The 19,179-nt window shown below is 47.1% G+C and overlaps 4 protein-coding genes across 10 annotated transcripts in view; 3 read left to right on the plus strand and 1 right to left on the minus strand.

The window, feature by feature from the left end:
* Window positions 1-19,179, plus strand: part of LOC114020077 (zinc finger protein 239) — a 479,276-nt gene that overhangs the window by 216,684 nt on the left and 243,413 nt on the right. The window lies entirely within an intron of this gene.
* Window positions 1-19,179, plus strand: part of LOC122462963 (zinc finger protein 501-like) — a 293,402-nt gene that overhangs the window by 216,675 nt on the left and 57,548 nt on the right. The gene's annotated exons all lie outside the window — the stretch shown is intronic.
* The window catches only part of LOC114018211 (zinc finger protein 501), a 225,968-nt gene that overhangs the window by 181,788 nt on the left and 25,001 nt on the right, over window positions 1-19,179 (minus strand). The gene's annotated exons all lie outside the window — the stretch shown is intronic.
* Window positions 1-19,179, plus strand: part of LOC102945825 (zinc finger protein 436) — a 1,196,575-nt gene that overhangs the window by 7,064 nt on the left and 1,170,332 nt on the right. The window lies entirely within an intron of this gene.

Consider the following 19,179-nt stretch of genomic DNA (forward strand, 5'->3'; position numbering starts at 1 on the left):
GTAGGGCTCAGTGAGGGGTCCCGCTGTGATGCCACTCTGCTCACTGGGGAATGGGATTGATTCTTTGATGCCCGTTGCCCATTTCAGGTAACGTTTCACCCCATCTGCGCTAGTTATTCCCTCTCCCTGAACTATCTGTCTGTTGCACCTCTTTATTTCTATTTTGGTAAATAAAACCTGCACATACAGATGCTGTCTGGAATCCTCTGTGTTTTGTTTTTCACTGAGAGACCCTGCCATTCACGCTGATTTGAGAGAGAGGCCTGGGCTGCAGCGACATCGCCTCTGGGATGCACACCCAGCTCCTCTCTGCCTTTCTACCTCATGTGCTGCGAGTGCTTGCCTGGGAATCTCAGCAGCCTGCCTTCCCTCCCAGCCCAGGGGCTCAAACACTTCTCCTCCACCGCCTGCCTTGGCAGCTGCAGCCTCCTTTCTCTTCCCTGTGTTTTTTCCCCCACCTCAGATCCCAGCTCCTGGGCCTCTCCTTGGAAGCCCTGCCTGTACCTCTGCTGTCATTTCCAGCTGCTCCCTTTTTGCTCGGCCTGAACTCACCTTGTATTGTGGTGCCAGCAGGAGCAAACAGCACAGAGCCCAGCAGGTGGTTACCATAAAGATAACCCAGCAGGGATCCAGACCTCTGAGGTCCCCCTGCTGAGAGGGTCATGACAGTGCACTCTGCATGGAGCTGTCCACGGGGACCACTACCAGGACACAAGGCAGCAGCCCAGCCAGATGCCCCATTGCTAGTACATTATTCCTGCACCCCAGCAATGGCCCTGGCTAGGAGCTGATTCCTGGGGCAATTCAAGTGACAGGTTAATCTCTAAGGCCCTGAATGGTTTGGGTCCTGCTTTCCTCAGAGCTCCTTCTCTCTCCACATGCGCCAGCTGAGACAACAGAGCTCATATCTGCTAGGTGTACCTAGGAAGGGGACTCCCTGCAGGGCATGCTCAGCAATGGAGGGCTCCGATTCTGGAATTGGCTTCTTGCGGCCCAACAGAGTCCCTGTCCCTGACGGTTAGGTTCCATGCCAGGCCCGTGTTGTCTCCCCAGCGGCTGGGCAGCGAGGGTGTTGATGGGGCACTGATCAGCTCTGAGGGGAGGTCACGCAGCACTCGCAGTTTGAAGGATTCAGCTCTTCATATTTTAGTCTCCCAAACAGTTCTTCTAGTTTTCACCCTCTGAATCCCCTTTTACTCTTCCCCTTTCTGAGGTTTCCTTTCTCCCTAGCACAGGGACTGACATGTCTGGATTGTCCCTTTCATTCAAACAGATGACAAGTCAGGAAATGAGGAAGAGAATTCTCTAGTTACACCACAGAGATCCAAAGGGAAAGTTTCCAAGAGTCTTGAGCAGGTGAAGGGCAAAGTCTGTGAGAGCCAGCGCAGGTCAGAGAGGCTACAAAAAAAGCAGTCAGGGAACAGACGGGGTCAGTTCTCTCCTAAGGGGACAGGTGACACACACACCATGACAGCAAACACCAGCAAACACCACAGACGAGGAAGGTGAAAATCTTATGTGTTGAATGTGGGAAAAACTTCAGCAGTAGGTCAGCCCTCTTCAGACCCAACCAAATCCACACAGGAGAAACCCCACTAGTGCCCTTACTGCAGGAAAAGCTATGATGTCCACTCAAGCCTCATTGTCCACCAGAGAATCCACACGGGTGAGAGTACGAAAGCAGCTTCAGGACCAGCATGACCCTCACTAAACACCAGAAAACCCACACAGGAGAGAAACCGTACATCTGCTCAAGTGCAGGAAAAACCTCCGGGCAAACTCAACCCTCACTATCCACTGGTGATTCCATACAAGAGGGAAGCCCTACAAATGCCTCAACTGCAGGAAATGCCTCAGGGACAGCTCGCCCCTCACTGAGCATCGGAGGAGAAATTGTGTCAGAGTCCTGTCTAGGGCTGGCTGGAAGGAATGATAGACCTGTTGATTCCCCGCAAATATCAGTAATGTTCAGCTCTCAAGTGTCTGCCTGGGAGATGGCAGAAGCTGACCTGTAAACTGATTGCTAGACCGAGAGGTTCATCAAACCCCATGCAGAGGAAGAGAAGTCCCAATTGACACTTGGCTGCAGAGCTGCTGAGTTTTTCTGTTTCCTGCCAACCTTTTCATGGGAGGAGAGAGAAGGGGCCTTCCCATTGTGCTCTCTGCACTGAAACTCCTTTCAGTGTTTCTAAGCTCTCTTACCTGCCTGAAGGCCTCTTGGGGTCTTCTTTTCTGAAGAATCCTCAGAGTCCAGGACACAGGGCTCTTCCTCTTGGTCCATGTGGCAGATGGGGTCTGATTTGGGGCTTAGGGATTCTGCTCATCAGAAGGAAACGGGTGAGATCAGTGGGCTAGATTGCCATTCACCATTTCCCACAAGAGAGCAACCCATAACGTCACACCCAGCCCCTTTCTCTGCAGGGAGGACATCTGATCCTCACAGATGGGGAACATGTTCATGAGACCCCGTGGGAAAGCCTAGTGCCTGCAGGGAGAGGTGCTGTGTGTCTCCTGGGGTAAACTCATGGATCCCCAGCAGCTTATTATCTGAGAGCTTGTCACAACACCACAGAGGGACCAGCGACCCCAGGGATGGAACCAGAGGCACCAGAGTGTGTGGGGGGGGGCATGACCCTCCCACTTCTTACTGGCTGAAAGGGTGAGTGAGCAGGGGCAGGGTGCAGAGAAGAGTGAGCGGGGGACGGTGTCGCAGAAGCGGAACCTCGGGAGAAAAGGTGGTGCTAGGGTGGGATCTCTGGGGCATGGAGGGTGGGGGCGGGGCCACAGTTCGGGCACCATTGGGCCCCCCCCCCCCCACTTTTAGGAAGCTTCCACCACCCCTAAATGGAACCAGCCCCAGACAGGGGACACAGGGAGTCACTCTCTTTTGAAACCCTGGGGATGTCCAGATTAACACTGAGTCCAGAGTTTCCGTCCCAGTGGGATGAGGTGTGGAGGTGACCCTCTCTCTCACACAGGGCCTAGGACCCGCAAGTGCTGATCACCCCAGATATCTAAGGGGCAGGGGCTGTAGGATCCTGGAGCTGAAGCTGACCTGCAAAGACCACCCAGATCCTAACACCCAAGGGGACAGGGATACTTACTCTGCGAGGTCACAGTCTCCTAATTCTCCTGCATAACTAGATGACCTCCTGAGGTCCCTTCCAACCCTGATATTCTGTGAGTCTATGACGTCCCTGTGGAGGGCTCTCTAACAGGATCCAGCAGAACCCCCTGCCCCTTGGTAAAATACACAGCGAGCTCCTCGAAGGTCACCAGTCCCTGACACAGCCAGAGTCCCCCTCTCAGAACCTGCTGCCCTCGCCACAGTCCCACCAGCTCACTCACAGACATTGCTGCTCCAATCTCAACTGCATTATGCTTTTCAATGGCACTTTTCCATCCTGTGATCCCTGGGATAGACTGACCTCCCAGTAATTCCTCTCCCTTCCCACTCAGACCTATTGCTTTCTCCCTGTTGTTATCCCATTGCCAGTGCCCAGTCAGGTATCTAACACTGTCGAAAACACTCTACACTAACAAATGAATTCAGCCTTGAGTTCCCAGTGTTGTTGGTTCTCCAGCCTCCTTCCTCAAGAGCTGGGTAGCCACAGAGAGAAATAATTTTTTACTTCATAACATTAGAAGTATCCGGGAAGGGTCTCACAGGGGCCTAAGTCGAATACTATTTAATATTTTCATTAACGACTTGGCTAATGACGTGGACACTATGCTTATAAAAACTGCAGATGAAACCAAGCTGGGAGGGGTTGAAAGCACTTTGGAGGCCAGAATTAGAATTCAAAACGACCTCGATAAATTGCAGAATTGGTGTGAAATCAACAAGATGAAATTAAATAAAGACAAATGCACCATAGTACTCTTAGAAAGGAAAAATCAAATGAGCAAATACAAAAGGGGGAATACCTGGCCAGGCATTAGTACTGAAGAAAAGCATACAGGAGCTATAGTGGATCCCAAGCTGAACAGGCTGCAACAATGTGAAGCCGTTGTGAAAAAGACTAGTATCATTCTTGGGTGAATGAACAGGAGTGTCGTATGTAAGACACCGGAGCTAACTGTTCCACTCTCCTCTGCACCCGTGAGGCCTCAGCTGGAGTACTGTGTCCAGTTTTAGCATCACACTCTAAGAAAGATGTGGACAAACTGAAAAGAGACCAGAGGAGAGCAAAACAAATGATAAAAGGTTCAGAAAACCTGACCTATGAAGAAAGGTTAAATAACCTGGGCATGTTTAGACATGAGAAAAGAAGACTGAGGGGGGAACCTGATAACAGTCTTCAAATATGTTAACTGTTGTTATAAAAAGGACAGTGATCAGTTGTTCTCCATGTCCACTGAAAGTAGGACAAGAAGTAATGGGCTTAATCTGCAGCAAGGGAGATTGAGATTAGACATTAGAATCATAGAATATCAGGGTTGGAAGGGACCTCAGAAGGTCATCTAGTCCAACCCCCTGCTCGAAGCAGGACCAAGTCCCAGTTAAATCATCCCAGCCAGGGCTTTGTCAAGCCTGACCTTAAAAACCTCTAAGGAAGGAGATTCTACCACCTCCCTAGGTAATGCATTCCAGTGTTTCACCACCCTCTTAGTGAAAAAGTTTTTCCTAATATCCAATCTAAACCTCCCCCACTGCAACTTGAGACCATTACTCCTCGTTCTGTCATCTGCTACCATTGAGAACAGTCTAGAGCCATCCTCTTTGGAAGCCCCTTTCAGGTAGTTGAAAGCAGCTATCAAATCCCCTCTCATTCTTCTCTTCTGTAGACTAAACAATCCCAGCTCCCTCAGCCTCTCCTCATAAGTCATGTGTTCTAGACCCCTAATCATTTTTGTTGCCCTTCGCTGGACTCTCTCCAATTTATCCACATCCTTCTTGTAGTGTGGGGCCCAAAACTGGACACAGTACTCCAGATGAGGCCTCAACAATGTCGAATAGAGGGGAACGATCACGTCCCTCGATCTGCTCGCTATTCCCCTACTTATACATCCCAAAATGCCATTGGCCTTTTTGGCAACAAGGGCACACTGCTGACTCATATCCAGCTTGTCGTCCACTGTCACCCCTAGGTCCTTTTCAGCAGAACTGCTGCCTAGCCATTCGGTCCCTAGTCTGTAGCGGTGCATTGGATTCTTCCGTCCTAAGTGTAGGACCCTGCACTTATCCTTATTGAACCTCATCAGATTTCTTTTGGCCCAATCCTCCAATTTGTCTAGGTCCTTCTGTATCCTATCCCTCCCCTCCAGCGTATCTACCACTCCTCCCAGTTTAGTATCATCCGCAAATTTGCTGAGAGTGCAATCCACACCATCCTCGAGATCATTTATAAAGATATTGAACAAAACCAGCCCCAGGACCGACCCCTGGGGCACTCCACTTGACACCGGCTGCCAACTAGACATGGAGCCATTGATCACTACCCATTGAGCCCGACAATCTAGCCAACTTTCTACCCACCTTATAGTGCATTCATCCAGCCCATACTTCCTTAACTTGCTGACAAGAATACTGTGGGAGACCGTGTCAAAAGCTTTGCTAAAGTCAAGAAACAATACATCCACTGCTTTCCCTTCATCCACAGAACCAGTAATCTCATTATAAAAGGCGATTAGATTAGTCAAGCATGACCTTCCCTTGGTGAATCCATGCTGGCTGTTCCTGATCACTTTCCTCTCATGCAAGTGCTTCAGGATTGATTCTTTGAGGACCTGCTCCATGATTTTTCCAGGGACTGAGGTGAGGCTGACTGGCCTGTAGTTCCCAGGATCCTCCTTCTTCCCTTTTTTAAAGATTGGCACTACATTAGCTTTTTTCAGTCATCTGGGACTTCCCCCGTTCGCCACGAGTTTTCAAAGATAATGGACAATGGCTCTGCAATCACAGCCGCCAATTCCTTCAGCACTCTCGGATGCAACTCGTCCGGCCCCATGGACTTGTGCACGTCCAGCTTTTCTAAATAGTCCCTAACCACCTCTATCTCCACAGAGGGCTGGCCATCTCTTCCCCATTTTGTGATGCCCAGCGCAGCAGTCTGGGAGCTGACCTTGTTAGTGAAGACAGAGGCAAAAAAAGCATTGAGTACATTAGCTTTTTCCACATCCTCTGTCACTAGGTTGCCTCCCTCATTCATTAAGGGTCCCACAGTTTCCTTGGCTTTCTTCTTGTTGCCAACATACCTGAAGAAACCCTTCTTGTTACTCTTGACATCTCTTGCTAGCTGCAGCTCCAGGTGCGATTTGGCCCTCCTGATATCATTCCTACATGCCCGAGCAATATTTTTATACTCTTCCCTGGTCATATGTCCAACCTTCCACTTCTTGTAAGCTTCTTTTTTATGTTTAAGATCCGCTAGGATTTCATCGTTAAGCCAAGCTGGTCGCCTGCCATATTTACTATTCTTTCGACTCATCGGGATGGTTTGTCCCTGTAACCTCAACAGGGATTCCTTGAAATACAGCCAGCTCTCCTGGACTCCTTTCCCCTTCATGTTAGTCCCCCAGGGGATCCTACCCATCCGTTCCCTGAGGGAGTCGAAGTCTGCTTTCGTGAAGTCCAGGGTCCATATCCTGCTGCTTACCTTTCTTCCCTGCGTCAGGATCCTGAACTCAACCAACTCATGGTCACTGCCTCCCAGATTCCCATCCACTTTTGCTTCCCCCACTAATTCTACCCGGTTTGTGAGCAGCAGGTCAAGAAAAGCACCCCCCCTAGTTGGCTCCTCTAGCACTTGCGCCAGGAAATTGTCCCCTACGCTTTCCAAAAACTTCCTGGATTGTCTATGCACCGCTGTATTGCTCTCCCAGCAGATATCAGGAAAATTAAAGTCACCCATGAGAATCAGGGCGTGCGATCTAGTAGCTTCCGTGAGCTGCCGGAAGAAAGCCTCATCCATCTCATCCCCCTGGTCCGGTGGTCTATAGCAGACTCCCACCACTACATCACTCTTGTTGCACACACTTCTAAACTTAATCCAGAGACACTCAGGTTTTTCTACAGTTTCGTACAGGAGCTCTGAGCAGTCATACTGCTCCCTTACATACAGTGCTACTCCCCCACCTTTTCTGCCCTGCCTGTCCTTCCTGAACAGTTTATAACCATCCATGACAGTACTCCAATCATGTGAGTTATCCCACCAAGTCTCTGTTATTCCGATCACGTCATAGTTCCTTGACATCACCAGGACCTCCAGTTCTCCCTGCTTGTTTCCAAGGCTTTGTGCATTTGTATATAAGCACTTGAGATAACCTGTTGATCGCCCCTCATTCCCAGTATGAGGCAGGAGCCCTCCCCTCACAGACATTCCTGCTTGTGCTTCCTCCCGGTATCCCGCTTTCCCACTTACCTCAGGGCTTTGGTCTCCTTCCCCCGGTGAACCTAGTTTAAAGCCCTCCTCACTAGGTTAGCCAGCCTGCTGGCAAAGATGCTCTTCCCTCTCTTCGTAAGATGAAGCCCGTCTCTGCCCAGCACTCCTCCTTCATGGAACACCATCCCATGGTCAAAGAATCCAAAGCCTTCTCTCCGACACCACCTGCGTAGCCATTCGTTGACTTCCACGATTCGACGGTCCCTACCCAGGCCTTTTCCTTCCACGGGGAGGATGGACGAGAACACCACTTGCGCCTCAAACTCCTTTATCCTTCTTCCCAGAGCCACGTAGTCCGCAGTGATCCGCTCAAGGTCATTCTTGGCAGTATCATTGGTGCCCACGTGGAGAAGCAGGAAGGGGTAGTGATCTGAGGGCTTGATGAGTCTCGGCAGTCTCTCCGTCACATCGCGAATCTTAGCCCCTGGCAAGCAGCAGACTTCTCGGTTTTCCCGGTCAGGGCGGCAGATAGATGACTCAGTCCCCCGGAGGAGAGAGTCCCCGACCACCACCACCCGCCTCCTCCTCTTGGGAGTGGTGGTCGTGGAACCCCCAACCTCAGGACATCACATCTCATGCCTTCCAACCAGCGGAGTCTCCTTCTGCTTTCTCCCCCCAGACATATCATCTGGTCCACTCTCCGCAATGGTACCTGTGGAGAGAACATGAAAGCGGTTAGTTACCTGTGTCTGTGTTACTGGAACCCGGACATTCCGCTTTCTTCCTCTGGAGGTCACATGTTGCCAAGCTTCTTCACTGGCCTCTTGGCTCCTCTGTGCAACCTGCTCTATATCTTTAGAGCTTTGTGCCCCTAGAAGCATATCCTGAGTTTTGTCCAGAAAATCCTCAGTTTCTCCTATGCAATGCAGGGTTGTTATCTGTTGCTCCAGACCTTCAATCTTCTCTTCCAATATGGAGACCAGCTTGCACGTTGTACAGACAAAGTCGCTTCTGTCCTGTGGAAGAAAGACAAACATGGCACATCCAGTGCAGGTCACAACAGCTGAACCCCCCCCTTCCATATCACCTTCCTACTATGAGCTTCCTCAGAGCAGTTTGCAAGATGTAAGCCTCACTGGGCTCACTCCAGGCTAACTCCCAGGCAAACTCCTGCTGTGAGCTGCTCTGCTGTCCCCCGCCGCTCAGCTGGTTCGCGAAGCTCTGGCTATTTTTAAACAGCCAGGCTTCCCTGACACAAACAAACAGACAGCCCTAATGCCCGCCCCCTGCAGGCTAGCAGCCAATCAGGCACTCACTCAGGCTCTCACACTGCCCTCCCAGCAAACACACGCTCGGATACTCGGATATTAGGAAAACCTTGCTAAACTATAAGGATAGTTAAATTCTGAAAGAGGTTACCTGGTGAGGCTGTGGAATCCCCATCACCAGAGGTTTTTAAGAACAGGTTGGATAAACACCTGTCAGGAACAGTAACGTATACTTGGGCCTGCCTCGGCACAGGGGGCTGGAGTAGATGACCTCCCAAGATCCCTTCCAGCCCTATATTTCTGTGATTCTATGACTGATCATTTATTTCTTAGGAGTGGTAAGAGAATCTATCCATTCTGTAGTGGTGATCTTTAGTGATCTTTAGTGTGGTGAAGCAAGAAACTTCCAACCAGCACAGCAAGGGTTAAAGAAAACCTGTGGGCCCAGCTAGCCCCATCCTGCTATACCTGCAGCCAATGCCAGGCCTGGAGGGGGGATAAAAGAAGGGAGCTTGGCTCAGTTCAGGGCTGACTGCGGAAGAGACAGGAGCGAGTTGTCTTGGTGCCTGAAGAGATGGCACACTGGCTCCCCAACCAAGGGAGGCTGTGGAGGAACCTCCAGCCTGGGAAGTAACTGGCTGAGTGAACCCCAGAGACATTGTGTGGCTCAACCTCACCAGTTTGTGGCTGTCCTGCCTGAAGGAGTCTGGGACCACAGCGAGGTTCTGTCTGCGCTCCAGAGGGAATCCTGTGGGAAGCAAGCTGCCTGGTAGATTGGACTAGAGGGGCCATGCTGCAAACTGAATGGACTGGTAATAAGTAGCCCAGGACAGTGGCTTCTCCCTGCCGGGAGGGACACCAACCCCACTGTTCAGGGTTTGACATACAGGGCTCTGGGCTGGGACCTGGTGAAGATGGAGGGCCTGGATCCCCCTATCCTCCACCCAAGCTTAAAGGCTGAGGCTGCTCAGCCAGCAGGGGGCTGAGATATAGTGGATATAGTGTATTTAGATTTCAGAAAGCCTTTGACAAGGTCCCTCATCAAAGGCTCTTAAGCAAACTAAGCTGTCATGGGATAAGAGGGAAGGTTCTCTCATGGACTGGTAACTTGTTAAAAGAGAGGAAACTAAGGGTAGGAATAAACCATCAGTTTCTCAGAATGGAGAGCAGTAAATAGTGGTGTCCCCCAGGGGTCTGTACTGGGACCAGTACTGTTCAACACATTCATAAATGATCTGGAAAAAGGGGTAAACAGTGAGGTGTCAAAATTTGCAGATGATACAAAACTACTCAAGATAGTTAAGTCCAAAGCAGACTGTGAAGAGCTCCAAAGGGATCTCACAAAACTGGGTGACTGGGCAACAAAATGGCAGATGAAATTCAATGTTGATAAATGCAAAGTAATGCACATTGGAAAACATTATCTCAACTATACATATAAAATGATGGGGTCTAAGTTAGCCATTACCACTCAAGAGAGAGATCTTGGAGTCATTGAGTGGATGTTTTCAGAGAACTATCCACAATGTGCAGCGGCAGTCAAAAAAGCAAACAGAATGTTGGGAATCATTAAGAAAGGGATAGATAATAAGACAGAAAAGATCATACTTCCTCTATATAAATGCATGGTACACCTGCATCTTGAATACTGCGTCCAGATGTGGTCACCCATCTTAAAAAAGATATATTGGAATTGGAAAAGGTTCAGAAAAGGCCAACAAAAACTATTAGGAGTATGACAGGTTTCAGAGTAACAGCCGTGTTAGTCTGTACTCGCAAAAAGAAAAGGAGTACTTGTGGCACCTTAGAGACTAACCAATTTATTTGAGCATGAGCTTTCATGAGCTACAGCTCACTTCATCGGATGCATACTGTGGAAATTGCAGAAGACATTATTATATACACAGACACCATGAAACAATACCTCCTCCCACCCCACTCTCCTGCTGGTAATAGGTTATCTAAAGTGATCATCAAGATGGGCCATTTCCAGCACAAATCCAGGTTTTCTCACCCTCCGGCCCCCACAGACAAACTCACTCTCTTGCTGGTAATAGCCCATCCAAAGTGACCACTCTCTTCACAATGTGTATGATAACCAAGGTGGGCCATTTCCTGCAGGAATCCAGGTTCTCTCACCCCCCTCCAAAACTCAGGGGGTGAGAACCTGGATTCCTGCAGGAAATGGCCCACCTTGATTATCATACACATTGTGAAGAGAGTGGTCACTTTGGATGGGCTATTACCAGCAAGAGAGTGAGTTTGTCTGTGGGGGGGCGGAGGGTGAGAAAACCTGGATTTGTGCTGGAAATGGCCCATCTTGATGATCACTTTAGATAAGCTATTACCAGCAGGAGAGTGGGGTGGGAGGAGGTATTGTTTCATGGTGTCTGTGTATATAATAATGTCTTCTGCAATTTCCACAGTATGCATCCGATGAAGTGAGCTGTAGCTCACGAAAGCTCATGCTCAAATAAATTGGTTAGTCTCTAAGGTGCCACAAGTACTCCTTTTCTTATTAGGAGTATGGAACAGCTTCCATATGAGGCGTGATTAATAAGACTGTAACTTTTCATCTTGGAAAAGAGATGACTAAGGGGGGACATGATCGAGGTCTATAAAATCATGACTGGTGTGGAGAAAGTAGATAAGGAAGTGTTGTTTACTCCTTCTCATAACACAAGAACTAGGGGTCACCAAATGAAATTGATAGGCAGCAGATTTAAAACAAACAAAGGGAAGTATTTTTTCACACAATGCACAGTCAACCTGTGGAACTCCTTGCCAGAGGATGTTGTGAAGGCCAAGACTATAACAGGGTTCAAAAAAGAACTAGATAAGTTCATGGAGGGTAGGTCCATCAATGGCTATTAGCCAGGATGGGCAGGGATGGTGTCCCTAGCCTCTGTTTTCCAGAAGCTGGGAATGAGCGGCAGAGGATGGATCACTTGATGATCACCTGTTCTGTTCATTCCCTCTGGGGCACCTGGCATTGGCCACTGTTGAAAGACGAATACTGGGCTAGATGGACCTTTGGTCTGACCCCAGTATCGCGGTTCTTATGTTCTTATGTAACCACTAGGCTGCCCAGTCACCCAAGCCCTGTTCTAGTCAGTAACAGTATTTTTTGTAATTAAAAACTTAGTAACTGATAAATTACTAATTAAAAACATTAAGTCTAACTACTTGCTGTACAATTATGGGAAATTACTAAATAATTCACATACTTAGTAGGGCTGTCAAAAGATTAATTGTGATTTAAAACAATTAATTGCAATTAATCACAGTTTTAATTGCACTGTTAAACAATAACAGAATACCAATTTAAATTTATTATAAATATTTTTTGGATGTTTTTCTACATTTTCAAAAAAATACTGATTTAAATTACAATGCAGAGTACAAAGTGTAGAGTGCCCACTTTATATTTTTTATTACAAATATTTGCACGGTAAAAAATAAATGAAAGAGTGCAATATACAAGTCAAAGTATGAAGGGGCATACAAATGTTTAGCATATCTGGCATGTAAATATGTTGCAATGCTGGCTAAAAAAGTGTCACTCAAATACCTTTTCTCAGTTTCAGAGGACATCGTAAAGAAGTAGCAGGCAGCATTATCTCACATAAATGTAAACAAACTTGTTTGTCTTGGCGATAGGCTGAACAAGAAGTAGGACTGAGTGGACTTGCAGGCTCTAAAGTTTTACATTGTTGGTTTTTTTGTGTGCAGTTATGTAGAAAAATAATTCTTTAGTTGTAAGTTGCACTTTCATGATAAGAGGTTGCACTTCAGTACTTGTATGAGGTGAAGTGAAACACTATTTCTTTTGTTTCTTTTTTATAGTGCAAATATTTGTAATAAAAAATAAGAATATAAAGTGCTGTACTCTTTGTATTCTGTTGTAATTGAAATCAATATATTTGAAAATGTAGAAAAACATCCAAAAATATTTATAATTTAAATTAGTGTTCTATTGTTTAACAGTACAATTAAAACTGCAATTAATCATGAGTAATTTTTTAGTCGAGTTAATTTGTTTCAAGTTAATTGCTTGAGTTAACTGCGATTGACAGCCCTAATTCCAACTGAGTTATGGTAAAAATGAGAAAGTAAGCAATTTTTCAGTAATTGTGTGCTGTGACACTTTTGTACTTTTATGTCTGATTGTGTAAGCAAGTAGTTTTTTAAATGTGGTAAAATGTGGGGGTTACACAAGACAAATCAGACTCCTGAAAGGGGTACAGTGATCTGGAAAGGCTGAGAGCCACTGCTGTAGGCCTTAGGGAGTGCAAACCATTAGCACAGGTCATACTTTAAGATACTATGGATAATACCAACCCATCTAAATTAAAAAGGTTTACACAAAAGATGTAAAGGGCTGTGACTGAAACCAGGAATTGCCAGGTGAGGAGAACACACCGCTACATGTTTTACAACAGGGATCAGAACAGGAACAACTGGTACTAGTCTGATCCACTCAAAGATTTCTCTGCCCTAGCCAGGATCTCCAATCCTGTCACTGTCTGGGCAGATATCTGCACCTGCATGGAACACCACTCCAAACACTACAGCCCTAAGGAAAGGGTAACTCTAGTTGTAAGTGCATGGAATAATTTCAGCTGCTTTCACTCTAATCCATCAGAAATTGTTTGCCATGGATGAAGGCAAGGGAGAGGGTGGGGGATGCAATTTCTAAGGCATTTGTGACACCCTTCACATAGTGCATCCCCCACCTTTCCTCAGCTCTGGTCTGAGGGATGCAAAATCTGAAGGATTAAAGATTTCAGAAATTGCATCTCCCTCCTGCTTTCCACCATGGTGCGGCAAGATGGTGTCTCAATTTTTGGCTGGTATCTTTGGCTCACCAGATAAGTCCTTCTCCTCCCAAACGAAGAGAGAATTTGGTATCCACTATTCAGCTCTAAAAGTTGTAAGAACTCATTTATATTTTAGAAGATATTCCAGCATATTTAGACCATCTCTTTGATCCCAGTTAGATTCCAGTGGGGATCCTTTTAAACCCTGGCACCTCTCCTAAGTCTCACAGGGCTCTCTTAATAACTCTCAGTCAGCAACCTCCTCCATTGTTATTGACATAGGTGGGCAAATGATTCTCAATCTGAGAGGAAACTCAGGTAAGGACTTAGAGCAAACATTTCCCCTCCAAAACCAAAAGTTCTTGCAGTTTTAAAGGGGGATGAGAAACAAAAACAATCAGAGGATTGTATATCAATTAGATAAATACAAAGTATTATTTCCCACCTGCTTGCCATTCACACAGGGAGCCCTACATGATGCTACTTTAACAGGAATAAGGAGGGGATGGAAGAGCCAGAATATTCCAGAAATGTCCATCCCCTCTTGCTGGCAAAGAATAGCCAATATGTTCCCAGAAGCAGCCATGGCTCAGCACTGGGGGAATGAAAACCCCCACAGAGACCATTTGTCCTGAACTTTTAGGACCTCTCAGGGTGAAAGTGGTCATGAGAACGTGAGGGGTTAATATACAGGAATATAGGATTGTTATAAGTGATGGAGGTTTTCAGCCACAATAAAACAATCCATCAGGGTCTGACCAGCTGCCTTGTTAACAGCTGGGAGACCCCGTACTCCGAAATGGGGAAGCACCTGTCTTTGATGTTTATTAAATATTGAGCCAGTAGCTTTCATCAGGAAACATGTCGATTTTAGGAGGTAAAAGGGGAAACAATTTGATTCTCTAATGTAAGCGGGGAAAGTTGATCAATGGGGAGTTTGACTTCCCCCCCCCCCCAACCAGGTGGTGCCACAGGAGAAGAGTTTCCCTCCAAAATAAGAAATTGCTTCTGTTAAAAAAATGTGGAAAACACTAAAATCTGAGGACGTTTTATAGCACTACTTGTAAATTAGATGGAAAATAGAAAATCAATTGAGATTTTATAATTAAAAACCAGCAGAAAGAAGGGGCAAAATCTACGGGGGTTTTATATCAATGTTCAGTAGCTAGAGGGGAAAATGGGTGAAATCAGAGACGATTTGAAATCCATAGTAGAGGGTTGAATTAGACAGAAAGTGGCACCATATGAGGAGATTTTATATCAGTGTTTGATACAAGTATCAAAATGCTTGGTACAAGTGTTTGATACATGACACAAAATCTGAGGAGATAGAATATTAGTAACGGAAAATGAGAAAGTGTCCCCATCAGCCACAGACATTCACTCTTCATGGCCTCTCTTTTGGGCCTGCCATGCCCTGTCATTGACAGAGAACAGCCAGTCACCCCATTCCCTCTCCAGAGCTGTCTGCATCTCAATACGGAGGGGAGCAAGTCCCATACCATTCATCTGTCACAAGTATTTGAGACCCTTTGGGGTGAAAGCAGTGATGGGAATGTGAGGGATTAATCCGGCGGGATTGTTATAAGCAATGGGAATTTGTGGCAACTCCGGGAACTGGGATAGGGACCCAGACAGGAACAGAACAACCCCCAGTGGAAGGATCACCTATAACCCCTCATTCTGCTCTATCTATAAAGCAGTCTGCAAAGGGGAGGAAAATTTGATTCTCAGATGTGAGGAGGAAAGTTGATCATTGGGGAGTTCAACCCCTGGCTTCGTACCCCATGTCTGTGCCCATTGGGGGAATTTAATCACACACCCCTCACATTCCCCATCTGGGATAATGACTCAGTTTCCTTCAAAACCAGGAGAAGCTGCTGCATTCCAAAAGGGTGATTAGAAAAATAAAAATCGGAGAGAGTTTTATATCAATATTGGATGATTAGAGACAAAACTGAAAACTGTGAGGGAACTTTATCATAATATATTTATCATAATGAGAGAGAAAGGAGCAAAATCAAAGTGGAAATGTATATCCTATTTGATAATTAGGTCAAAACAAGGCAAAATCTGAGAGGATTTTATATAAATATTTGATCATTAGTGGGGGGAAAGGGATAAAGCAAAGCAGAATTTATATTAGTATTTGATAATTAGTACTTGATAATCAGGCCAAAAAAATTAAATGGAGCAGTTTTCTATCAAAAATGCAGATTTGTCAAAATCAAAATGTTTTCTGGGAATGTGTCAATTTCAATTAATTTTTGATGGAAAAAGTCAAAATGTTTCATTTTAATGTTTTTGTTTCATTTTAATAATATTGAAACATTTTTATTCCAGATTTTTCATTTCAATCCATTTAGATTTTTACATCTGATTTAGATACTAATTGTAACATATTATATTTCACATAGGTGTCATTTTTATATTTTAACTGGGCTAACTTGTCAGGCTCTACTTGAACTCCCCAGCTGATCAATTCCAAATGTTCAGGTAATGTTCTAGTCATCCATGGGCAGAAGAACCCTATTATTAATTTTGGTGAAAACTGAAAAAACTGGAAGGGGAAAAGCTGAGGACCTAGGGAGCCCCCTTTTCACTGGTTAGCACAGCCACAGAGCTTCAAGCACCTCTGTAATTCTCTGGCTGATGGCAGACGTTATCATCTTCCAGCATAACAATACACCATCTCATCTCTGACCCCTCTGGCTATAGTTTTAACATGTCAATACCCTGAATGACAAAAGGGTGGGAAGGAAGGAGGGAACTTGGGGGGATTAGGAGCATGCAAACAGCCCAGGTGGTGGGAGGCGGGAGGAGGGTAATGGGGCTCCCTGGTATGGCAGGAGTGGGGAATGGGGCACAAAGAACCATTAGCAGGGTGGACATTGGGGGACCAAGGTATGCGAGGAAAGGAGGGCATGTGGGAAGGGGGTGCACATGCAGCTGCTGGCCTGAAGGAGGGGGCGGAACTGGGGACCCTGGTATGGCAGAAAGGGATGGGGGGGCAGACAGAACCTCTGGGAGGGGAGAGCTTGGGGGACCCTGGTATGAGGGGGATGGGGAAGAGCCCCAGCCATGAGGGAGGGGATGGGGGGTTTTGCAGGGAGTTCCTGAAATACAGGCGGATGGGAGGGTGGCAGACAATGAGCTGGTGGGTGGGGGAATATGGAGGGTTTCAGGGAGCCCAGTTTGTGCAATAAGCTCAGTCTACAGAAGCTGTAAAGGAGTTACATGAGAACATAAGACTGGCCAGACAACTGAGTCAGATCAAAGGTCCATCTAGCCCAGTATCCTGTCTTCCAGCAGTGGCCAATGCCAGGTGCCCCAGAGGGAATGAACAGAACAGGCAATCATGAATTGTAATGGAGGTAGGTTTGCAGTTGGTATGGTGCTGATTTATTTAAAAATGTAGGATAGTGTGTGCAGTTTTAATGGGATGCTCATGGATGCTCGTCAGAGCTGAGGCCGCAATATCTGCTGGTTGTTGCCCTGCGGAGCTATAATTTCATTCTTGCAAACATGCACCTGTTTAACTTTCAGAGTAATAGCCGTGTTAGTCTGTGTTTGCAAAAAGAAAAGGAGTACTGGTGGCACCTTAGAGACTAACCAATTTATTTGAGCATGAGCTTTCGTGAGCTACAGCTCACTTCATCGGATGCATACTGTGGAAATTGCAGAAGACATTATATACACAGACACCATGAAACAATACCTCCTCCTACCCCACTCTCCTGCTGGTAATAGCTTATCTAAAGTGATCATCAAGATGGGCCATTTCCAGCACAAATCCAGGTTTTCTCACCCTCCGCCCCCCCACAGACAAACTCACTCTCTTGCTGGTAATAGCCCATCCAAAGTGACCACTCTCTTCACAATGTGTATGATAATCAAGGTGGGCCATTTCCTGCAGAAATCCAGGTTCTCTCACCCCCTCACCCCCCTCCAAAAACCACACACACAAACTCACTCTTACCAGCTCAGATCCCAGTCCCACAGGTGCATTGATAACAAAGGGGACAGAGTTTTTTCCCAGGGGCTGCAAGAGCTGAGACTCCCGGAGCCCTTTGTGCAGAGTCACTTTCCTGCCCAGCCCAGCCAGCACTTCCCCCAGGTCTCTCTCAACTACCTGCAGTCTCCGGCTGAGGAGTTGGAGCCAGGGGTTGGTTCCAGCCACCACCTAAAGTCTCCCGGGCTAGGCACAGAGGGGGTTTAGTGCAGGTCTCTCCCGGGCACAGACCCCACTGGGGAGCAGCAGCGCCTCAACCCAGGCTCCCGGCTCGCAGGGGCAGCTTGGACCTGCATAGTGTATATGATCCCTTTGTTCTTTATTATTCCCCCTTTCCTATTCCCCTCCTTGAGCTGCAAACTCACTGCTGCTCCAGCCCCTTCCTGTGCCCCTCAGTACCAACCCGCGCTACAACAGCTCCCTGGGACCGGGGACTTCCTCAGTCTGCAACATGGAACTAGAACCCAGGCGTCCTGATTCCCAGATCCCAGCCCCCTCCCCGCGCCTCCCCCACTCCTACTCTCCCCCTCACAGCCTGGGATCAGACAGCTCCATTCACCGGGTGTCACGAACACCCCTGACAGGGAAGTGCGGAGGCACCAGCCAATCCCCGCCAGGGGTGGAGCCACCCCCTCCATGTCCCACCGCAGCCTCCCCCTGCCCCCAGGCCAAGGAGTCCTTTGTAGCGGCAGAGGAGTCATGGCCCAGTGGCTGGGAACCCAGCTCGGAGCATGTAGGACGTGCACACCTGTCCTGGGGGCCTGCTGGGGCATTTCAGTGGGCTGGGCTGTGGGGCAGCTGCAAGAGTCAGAATCAGGAATTGCTCCCTTGCTGTCACTGGGCAGGCTGCGTGGATCTGAGCTGTGCTCTTTAACTTCTGCTGAAACCGCTGCCCTCACTCGCCATCCCCAGATCTGTTCCCTGCTGTAAACTGGAGCCAATCTGTGCCCAAAACAAAACAGCCCGCAGCGGGGTCAAACAGGTGAAGGGAGGGGAAAGGAGAGACAGACAATTGGGCACAGAGTGCAGGAGTGGGATTTAGAAAGGGGGGAATGCACTGCCAGACAGGGAGACCCTGGGATAGGGAGGGGTAAGTTACCACAAGTGGGGTGAGCCATTTGCAGTGGTTGTCAGAATAAGGTGTGGACTGGCAGGGGGGCTTGTGTTCCTCACTGGATGGTCCAATTCAACACCCTCTTCCCAGGGTTATGGTGTTAAAGGTGCAGTGTGGCCCAAAGCCCAGATACAGCTGCTCTTCTCTATCTGAACTGATGTACTGAGCTGACAAAAGAGATGGGATACAGAAGAAGTTTACACACAGATGCCATCCTAAAAAGGTTCATCGTTATCATACATGTTTTTGGTGTTTAAAAGAATTCCTTGTCAGTTTACATAGATGGAATGTGCCCATGCACATAGCCTCATAGTAACTCACAGATTTGTCTTATCTGTAGTTCTGCTCCATTTCCTGTAATCCTCTGGAAATGTCGTTTCACTCCATTTATTTTTAAAACACTATTTTTATGACTCATTGCCCTTAGCACATCATCATTTACCTTGTTTAACGGTGAACAGACAGATGTCGGGCTATGTATGGTTTTAATAGCATACAAAAACGGAAAATAATAATCAGTAGTAGTGGATAAACAATCACATGCCATAGTGTTTTGTAATATAAAATATCCCATTATTGTGATTTTGTAATTTACAATTGTTATTTCAATTTTTTTGTTTTTATTTTCTCTATAGCACAC

This window comes from Chelonia mydas, chromosome 14, assembly GCF_015237465.2.
Source record: "Chelonia mydas isolate rCheMyd1 chromosome 14, rCheMyd1.pri.v2, whole genome shotgun sequence".
NCBI lineage: Eukaryota > Metazoa > Chordata > Testudines > Cheloniidae > Chelonia > Chelonia mydas.